Source organism: Monodon monoceros, unplaced genomic scaffold (assembly GCF_005190385.1).
Source record: "Monodon monoceros isolate NGI ecotype Baffin Bay Population unplaced genomic scaffold, NGI_Narwhal_1 Contig5158_ctg1, whole genome shotgun sequence".
Lineage (NCBI taxonomy): Eukaryota > Metazoa > Chordata > Mammalia > Artiodactyla > Monodontidae > Monodon > Monodon monoceros.
The window spans coordinates 11,840-21,927 of record NW_021701003.1 but is presented as its reverse complement, the minus strand read 5'-3'; positions in this window follow the sequence as shown (position 1 = coordinate 21,927).

The window sequence follows — 10,088 nt, the reverse complement described above, 5'->3', positions numbered from 1 at the left end:
TCTTTGCCTTTGACTCTGAAGTAATGCTATAAATATTTTTATTTGTTTAAGCTAATCATCTAAGATGCTAAATAGGAGTATCTTTCTTTCAATAGATATATCCCCCATCAAAAATAACGCAGGTAGGGCTTCCCTGGTGGCGCAGTGGTTGGGAGTCTGCCTGCCGATGCAGGGGACACGGGTTCGTGCCCTGGTCCGGGGGGATCCCACGTGCCGTGGAGCGGCTGGGCCCGTGAGCCATGGCCGCTGAGCCTGCACGTCCGGAGCCTGTGCTCCGTGACAGGAGAGGCCGCGGCAGTGAGAGGCCCGCGTACTGCAAAATAAAAATAAAATAAAATAACGCAGGTAGGTCATGTGTTTATAAATTAAATCATTTTTATTTATGATTTATCTTAAACACTAGCAGCTTTTTAAAAGAATCACTTTTTAAATCAAGGAATTGATTTTTTTTTTATTTTAAGATTATTAGGAGAACCGAATTTAAAGGTTAGCTCTCTTACTGCAAATAACTACTCCTAAATTATCTTTCAGCTGTTGTTTTTAAACATTGGAATTTAAAAAAAGATATTTTTTTACTCAATTTATCTGTCTACATTATCACACATAATTGAATGCTACACATTGATAAATAGTTAATTCAGTGGTCTAATGTGGAGATTAGAATCTGCCCAGTTAGAGACTATAGTACTGTATTTGAGCTGGTTTCTATTGGAAACCTGAGTAGAGACTGAATTACTGGGATAGGAGCCAGTTGCCTTCTGCTAAATGAATTGATTCCAGATGACTCTTCCAAAACAGATGTATTTGCTTTCCCATCCAGCTCCACATTCCAGGAAAGGATTTTTAGTCATCAGGAAGTATATTCCGTTGACTCCAATACAGTTCACAGTGGCTTCAGCAAATACTAAGTGCAATCCTTGCCTCTAGAGACTCCTCAGTCTTTAAACTACCAACAGCCACTGGACCTGGACAGGTCTAACTTATCTGGCTAAAGTGCCACGTAACAGCTTCCTCTTAATTCAGTGAACTTACAAACGCAAACTGCCTAGTGCAGAGCTTGCTACACAGGAAGTAAATTTAAGGATTCTGATTCTAACTTATCTCCAAGGGACCCCATGTGGCTCAGTATTAAAGCTAAGTTTCCAGGTTAAATCACAATAAATGTAACTTGATTATATTTAGTTACACTGACTAATTAATAGACACGTACTTAGACTTAAAAAAAAATAAAACTTGCCATATGCTGTTTTCAAACACAGTAATACTGAATGACTAAGAATGAACGGCTGGAAAAAGATATATCAGGCAAATACTAACCATAAGAAAACTGAGATAGTAACTATAATATCAGGCAAAACAGAGTTTAGGTGAAAAACATTAAAGGGACAAGAGGAACATTTAATATTGATAAAAGGAACAATCTGCCAGGACAAGATAGCAGTCATGAACTTGTGTGTACCTGGCAAGCTCTTCATCGGCATAAAGCAAAACTGACAGAGTTATGGGGAAAAGCTGACAAATCTCCAGCCATATTGAAGACTAAAACATCTCATTTAGAAACTGATAGGAAAAGCAGCAAAAAAAAAAAAAGGATTGAGTAACAATTAATAGGGTTGATCAAATAGCTATATTGAGGAATAATCTTGCATCCAAGAAGAATATGTAAATTTTTAAGCACACATGAAAGAATTATAAAAAAGTAACCCTATGTTAAGCCATAAAAGAGGTATTAAAAATCCCAGAGCATCCATAATATAGACTATAAAAGAGGTATTAAAAAGAGGTATTAAAAATACCAGAGCACCCATAATATAGACTATACATACTGTGATATAGTGCAGTAAAATTAGAAATCAATAAAAGAGCCAGCTTGACAGAGAAACATACTTGGAAACAGAAAAAAATGTTCTAAATAATCCTTGAGTTAAAGCACAAATCACAAAAACTAGTAAGCAAATAGAGCTGAACAATCATGAAAGTTCATATCATGAAACTTCATATCATGACCTATGCATGCAGCTCATTCACTTTGAGCCCTAGATGATTTTATTAGAAAGCAAAATAGACATTAAATAAACTAAGCAGTTAATTCAAGAAACTAGCATAAAAACAACAGGATACTCTCAAAGGAAGTAAAAGGATGAAAATAACAAGGAAAAGAGCATGAATTAATGGGGGAAAATAGAAATGATCAACAAAACCAAAAGTGGGTTATTTTTATTTGTCTAATAAAATAGACAAACCTCTCACTGAATCCATAAAGGAAACAAGAGAGAAGGCAACAAATAAGCAATAAAAAAGGAAATAACCACAGATATAATAGAGATTTTTAAATTAAGAGAATGCTATGAAAAGCTGCAAACAAAAAAATTTGAAAACTTCGATAAAAATTTTCTAGGAAAAACTACCCAAATTTACTTAAGAAAAATTAGAAAGCCTATATGTAGATCATTAATCCTTATAGAAATTAAGTGGTAATCGCCAATCTCCCCAGCAAAAAGATTCCAAGATCAGACGAGGTGAATTTTACCAAAACTTCCAAAAATATATATTCTTACCTTAAAGAACTATTCCAGAGAATGATAACTACACACCTCTTGTAAGGCAAGTATGATCTTGATTCAGCAAGCAGCATACTTTTTCTATAAAGGGCCAGATAATAAATACTTGAGATATAGAAGCCATATGGTCTCTGTCACAAATGTTCAACTCTGCTGTTGTAATGCGAACACCCTCATAGACAGTACTTAAATGAATTACCGTGGCTATGTTCCAGTAAAACTTCATTTACAAAAACCGATGGAAGGGCAGATTTGGCCTGTGGGCCATAGTTTGCTGACCCCTGATCTTGATACTTAAAAGTAGAAAGAACAGTAAATTCTGAACTATGAACATGGATATGAAAATCCTAAGTAAAATAACAGCAAATAGAATCTAATGCTTTGTCAAAATATCATACAACTGGGTTATCCCAAGAGTACAAGGATAGTTCAGTCTTGGAAAATATGCTTATGTAATTTACTTCAGTAAGAGTTTAAAACATAAAATTATCATCTCAGTAAATGAAGAAAAATTATTTATTAAAATTCAGTACCCTTTCATCTTAAAAACTGTCAGCAAACATAAAATAAAAGGAAATTCCTTAACTTGATAGAGTAATAAAACCTACAGCAAACATATTTTTGAAATTTTCAAAGCATTCCTATGGCAGACAGGAATAAGACAGTTATGATTGCTATCATGCTGCCATTTGTTATTGAACTGGGGTCCTAGCCACTGCAGTAAGACAAAAATAAAGATTCAAAAGGAAGAAGCAAATTGTCATTATTTGCAGATGGTGTGACCATTAATTATAAAAAACCAAAGAAACACAATAGAAACTAGTAGAACTAGTAAAAGCATTTAAAAAGGTTACAAGATAAAGGATCAGTATGCAGAAACCAGCAATGTTTCTTTAAACAAGTGATAATCAACTAGAAAATATGCAACTTTAAAAAATATACATTATTCACAATAGCAACAAAACTATACTAAAACTGAAATACCTCGCTCTAGACTAACAGAGTGCAGGATCTTTACAATAAAAATAATAAAACTTCATTAAAGGAATTTAAAAAGACCTGAATAAATGGAGAGAGTCTATTCTTGAATGAAAAAACTAAATATTGTAAAGATGTGAGTTTTTCTCAAATTAACACCAAAATTCAAAAATAAAAGTAAACATCCCCGAAGGATTTTTCAAGAGATCTGAAAAACTGATTTTTGAAATTCGTGTAGAAGAATTAAGGTGCAAAAATGGCTTTGAAGTTTTTGAAAAAGAACAGAGGCAGAGACTACCCTTCCAGGTATTAAGATAAAGCTATATTAGTTAAAACCATGTGATATTAGTACATAAATTAACAACTATATTAGTAAAACAAAGTAATATCCATGGGACTCTTCTGGCTACTTGGGAATAAATTCCCAAATTTATTTTGCTGGATCATAGAAAACATACGGGAGACTAACTTTATGCCATGGGGACGGGGACATGTTTCTTAAAAAGACATTAAACACACACACAAAGGAAAAAAGAAGTAAAATCAGCAATGTCTGGTAAAAACATGTTTAGCAAAGGACATTCAAAAGTAAAGATAAAAGACAAATGCCAGATTGGGAGAAAATATTTACCACAGAGGATAAGATATAAATAATTTCTGAAGATCATTAAGATGGTCAATGAACACATAAGAAAAATGGATAAAGAGTATAAATTCCCAGACGAAGAAATCTGAATGTTCATTAAACATAGGAAAAGTGCACGATTTCAATTTTAAAATTATGCATTATAATTTTACACTCACTATATTGACCCACAATTTTAAAAAAGCTGATAACAAGCACCAGTGTTAAAGAGGAACAAGAGGTACAAGGTACAAGAACTTGTATACTGCCTCTATACTTGGAGAATATGTCAGTTAGTTGTTGCTGTAAAACAAACTATCCCAAAATTCATTGGCTTAAAAAGTAAGTATTGGCTTCCCTGGTGGCGCAGTGGTTAAGAATCCACCTACCAATGCAGGGGACATGGGTTCGAGCCCTGGTCCGGGAAGATCCTACATGCCACGGAACAACTAAGCCCATGTGCCACAACTACTGAGACTGTGCTCTAGAGCCCGCGAGCCACAACTACTGAGCCCGTGTGCCACCACTACTGAGCCTCACTCTAGAGCCCGTGCTCCGCCACAAGAGAAGCCACCGCAGTGAGAAACCCGTGCACCACAATGAAGAGTAGCCCCCACCCTCCGCAACTAGAGAAAGCCTGCACACAGCAGCGAAGACCCAATGCAGCCAAAAATAAATAAAATAAATTAAATTTTTTTTTAAAAAAGCAAGTATTGCTCACAAGCCCATGGGTCAGCTTCTCGTGTCAGCTGGACTACTCACTTATCTATAGCCAGCTCTGCATTGAGTTGGCAGCTGTGCTGATCTTGGCTAGGCTATCTCACTTTGGAGGTCAGCTGGCTGTAGGCTGCTTTGTGATATCCTCAGCTGAGACTGGTCTTTCATCCTTTAGGAGACTAGCTCACATGGCAGTGGCAGAGTTCCAAAAGAACAAGTGGAAACTGTAAGGCCTCTTGAGGCCAAGGCTTGGAACTAGTATACCATCCTTCTGCATTTTGTTGGCCAAAGCAAGTCACAAGGCCAGGGGTGGGAAAATAGATTCTATCTCTTGATAGGAAGAACTGCAAAATTACACTTCAAAGGATATGGGTACAGGGAGTTAGTTCCCTGGTGGTCCAGTGGTTAGGACTCCGCACTTTCACTGCTGAGGGCAGTGAAACTAAACTAAGATCCCACGAGCTGTGCGGCACAGTCGGGGGAAAAAAAGGACATGGATACAGGGAGAGAATTGCAGCCATTTCTGCAGCTGATCTACTGCAGAGAGCAACGTGATAATAAGTGGGAAAATTGGAGGTACTTTTACCCTGTGATTCAGAAATTTGACATTTAGTTATAGATCTTGAAGAAACTCCCACACATGGTAAGTAACAAGGATATCTGTAAGAGAAGTTCTTTTTTTGGCAATTTTTTTTTTTCGCGGTACGCGGGCCTCTCACTGCTGTGGCCTCTCCGTTGCAGAGCACAGGCTCCAGACGCGCAGGCTCAGCGGCCATGGTTCACGGGCCTAGCCGCTCCGCGGCATGTGGGAGCTTCCCGGACCGGGGCACGAACCCGTGTCCCCTGCATCAGCAGGCGGACTCTCAACCACTGTGCCACCAGGGAAGCCCGGCGATGTTTTTTATAATAGCATGACTGAATGTCTACCAACAAGTGAACAGATTAATAAATTGTGATAAATTCTTAAAATTATTGATCAAGAGTTCGAATGAATTAACTAAAACCACATGTATTAATATAGCTAAAAGTCAGAAACATGATATTGAAGAGGAAAACGTTTCAGACTTTATAATCCTTTTTTTTAATCAAGTAGAGAAGCATGCAGGAAATACTATATACCATTACTAGTGGATATATACCTAAGTAGTAGAAGTGTAAAAACATACAGTCGAATGATAAAAACCAAATTTAGGTGAGTAGTAGTTATTTACTTCTGGCAGGAGGTGGGGAATACACAAGAGGCTTCTGTTGTACTAGTAGTTTTATTTCATAAGAAAAAAAATGACATAGAATGATACGTTACTATTTGACAAAGCTGGTTAGTGACTACCTGACTACCTGAATGTTTATTTTATTATTTTCTTTACTTTTTTGATATTTGAAATATTTCATTTAAAAAGCAAAACAAAAAACCTTGGGATGGGATTTCAGTGGACTTAAAACTGTCTTCTCATCTACTTCCATCTGTCTTCACTGTGATTCTTTCCTTCTATAATTGACAAGTTTGGTGGATACCAGAAAGTTATGTGTATTGAAGACCATATATTTTTGTTCATAGGTTTCCTCATATAGACACTTGCATTAGAGTTGTTCCCCTGAGCTCCTTTTGTGCCTGGGCTTATTGCTTTAATAGAGGAAGATTTTATACTACAGCTCCCTGAATGTACAGAATTTTTCTTTTGGGATATGCAATCTTCCTCAGAGAGCTGCCATTTAAATCAAGGGAAGTAGCAGGAAGCTTTCAGATACAGGTGCCAGCATATCTGACTAAAAGTGGCTTTAACATCACTAATTATTTTTCTCACGTAAGAGGTCCAGGGGTTGGCCATTACCCTGTTGCTTCAGCAGCTCAGCCGTCAGGACTTTGGTTCACTTCTTATTGATTTTCTAGGCCTTACCCTTATGATCACAAGATGACTGTTGCAGTTCCAAGTTTCAGGTCCCCACCTGACAAGCAAGGAGGTATAGGGTTTCTTTTTGTACAGCTCTTTTTATCATGATGGGAAATCTTTTTTAGAAGCCTCCAAGGAACGTCCTCTCAGGAACCACTGACCCAGAATTGGGTCATACACAGCACCCCTAAACCTGTCACTGCAGAGGGCAGCAGAACTCCCTATGTGGTTCCAAGCGTGCCATAGCTCTCACCTGAACAGAATCTGAGTCTTACTGGTAGCAAGGAGGAAGGGAGAATTCTTGTGGACTAGACAGCCATCTGTGTCTGCCACCATATCCACCTGAGAGTGTAAAAATTGGTTTCAGAAGGTGATGGTCCACTTTATGCCCATCCGAACTAAGCAGCAAAGCCAGGGATCTTTGTGGTAGGAGATCATTTTAGGGGCAGGTTCAAAGGCCCATCACATCAGTGCCTCTGCCTAGACCTCAACTAGACACCCCGGGAGACTGCTAGAGGGAAAGAGGGGGTACTGGAGTGTCCCTGGTCAGTCCAGCCCTTTACAGATAAATATAGGTTTGGCCAAAAAGTTCGTTCGGTTTTTCCTGCAAGATGGCTGTAGTAGCACTTAGTTATCTTTAACTTCATTCAAAACAGTTTTGTTGGGACTTCCCTGGTGGTCCAGTGGTAAAGAATCTGCCTTGCAATGCAGGGGATGCAGGTTCAATCCCTGGTCAGGGAATTAAGATCCCACATGTCGTGAGGCAACTAAGCTCGTGTGCCACAACTACTGAGCTCACGTGCCTCAACTAGAGCCTGTGTGCTGCAAACTACAGAGCCTACATGCTCTGGAACCCGTGTGCCACAACTATAGAGCCCACACGCCCTGGAGCCTGTACGCCATAACTAGAGAAGAGAAAACCCGCACACCACAACTAGGGAGAAGCCCGCGCACCACAGTGAAGATCCTGCATGCCTCAACAAAGATGCCATGTGCCGCAGCTAAGACCCGACACAGCCAAAAATAAATAAATAATAAATAAATTGTTTAAAAAAAAATTTGTTAGATTGTATTCTGACAGCTGTCATATCAGCGTGCATTTAAAAAAAAAACATCAAAATTGGTGAATTTTGTGTAGCCATTTTAATATTGAAGATGGAAGAAAAAAGCAACATTTCTGGCATATTATGCATTATTATTTCAAGAAAGGTAAAAACACAACTGAAACACAAAAAAAGATTTGTGCAGTGTATGGAGAAGGTGCTGTGACTGATTGAACGTGTCAAAAGTGGTTTGCGAAGTTTCATGCTGGAGATTTCTCACTGGACGATGCTCTGCAGTCGGGTAGACCAGTTGAAGTTGGTAGTGATCAAATCGAGACATTAACTGAGAACAATCAACGTTATACCATGGGGGAGATAGCCGACATACTCAAAATGTCCAAATCAAGCGTTGAAAATCATTTGCACCAGTTTGGTTATGTTAATTGCTTTGATGTTTGGGTTCCACATAAGCTAACCGAAAAAAACCTTCTTGACCATATTTCCACATGATTCTCTACCTAAACATAACGAAAACACTCTGTTTTTAAAACAAATTGTGATGGGCTTTGAAAAGTGGATACTGTACAATAATATGGAATGGAAGAGATCTTGGGGCAAGCGAAATGAACCACCAGCAACCACACCAAAAGCCAGTCTTCATCCAAAGAAGGTGATGTGTATATGGTGGGATTGGAAGGGAGTCCTCTATTATAAGCTCCTTCCGGAAAACCAAACGATTAATTTCAACAAGTACTGCTCCCAGTTAGACCAACTGAAAGCGGCACTTGATGAAAAGCATCCGGAATTAGTCAACAGAAAACGCATAATCTTCCATCAGGATAACGCAAGACTGCATGTTTCTTTGACGACCAGGCAAGAACTGTTACAGCTTGGCTGGGAAGTTCTGATTCATCCATCATATTCACCAGACATTGCACGTTCAGGTTTCTGTTTATTTCGGTCTTTACATAATTCTCTTAATGGAAAAAAATTCAATTCCCTGAAAGACTGTAAAAGGCATGTAGAACAGTTCTTTGCTCAAAAAGATAAGTTTTGGGAAACCCCAATAAAGATGTTAAAAAAAAAAAGTTTTGGGAAGATAGAATTACAAAGTTGCCTGAAAAATGGCAGAAGGTAGTGGAACAACATGGTGAGTACATTATTCAATAAAGTTCTTGGTGAGAATGAAAAATGTGTCTTTTATTTTTACTTAAAAACCGAAGGAACTTTTTGGCCAACCCAATACTTCCAATCTCAGTAAAACACCCCAAAAGGAAAAAAGACATTTGTGTTTTCTTCTTTTTAAAAAGTAGCCAGTTACTCAGGTAATTTTTGTCAACTAGACCTCAAGTATTAGAATTGATACTGTATACTTTGAAGTTCAAGAAAGCACTCATCTGCACATGGTTGAATAATGAAGGGCAGTAGATATTTTATTTGGAATTCTTACTACTAGCTAAGATGGGCTTTTAAATAAAGACTTCTCTGGATTAGGGGCTTTTGACAATACAGACAGAAATTGTAACTGCTTTCATATGATTTTTAGAAAAACAGGTCTATACCAGTAGCCTGACGGGACCAAACTTACATATACCCTGAATCAAATCTTATCCCCAAATGTCTGAGCCAAATATCTGTCAGATGTGACCCTGACACCTACCCCATCCTGCGTGCAAGAATCATATGAGAGGTAAAAATATCTCTCTCCAATTGCTTGTGGCAGCATTTGAGAGAGAGCTAGGATATGAAAGTTGGACTGTGGAAGATTGTGAAAAAGTAAAATGGTTACAGTGAGCTCTGTCTCGGAGAAACTTTGCCTATGAGGAATCTTCCTCTTATCGGCACTATGGCTTTAAAGAACTGAAATCCATTTTCTTACAAAAGAGGAGCCTCCTCCTAAGAAAACTGCTAAAGCCCAGTTTTAAAAACTGGTAAATATAGGAATATTTCTTTGCTTTTTACCATAGATAACCATTGGTAGAATCACCTTAGATAGAATTCTCCCAAGTAGATCTTCCAAGATAAAACTTGAAAGAAACATTTAAGAAATAAAACTAGTGTTGAGTTCGTGCCCCGGTCTGGGACGATCCCACATGCCGCGGAGTGGCTGGGCCCGTGAGCCATGGCTGCTGAGCCTGCGCGTCCGGAGCCCGTGCTCCGCAACGGGAGAGGCCACAAGAGTGAGAGGCCCGCGTACCGCAAAACAGAAAAAAACAAAAACAAACAAAAAAAACTAGTGTTGATTAGAAGTGATTAATTAGAAGTGAAAAGG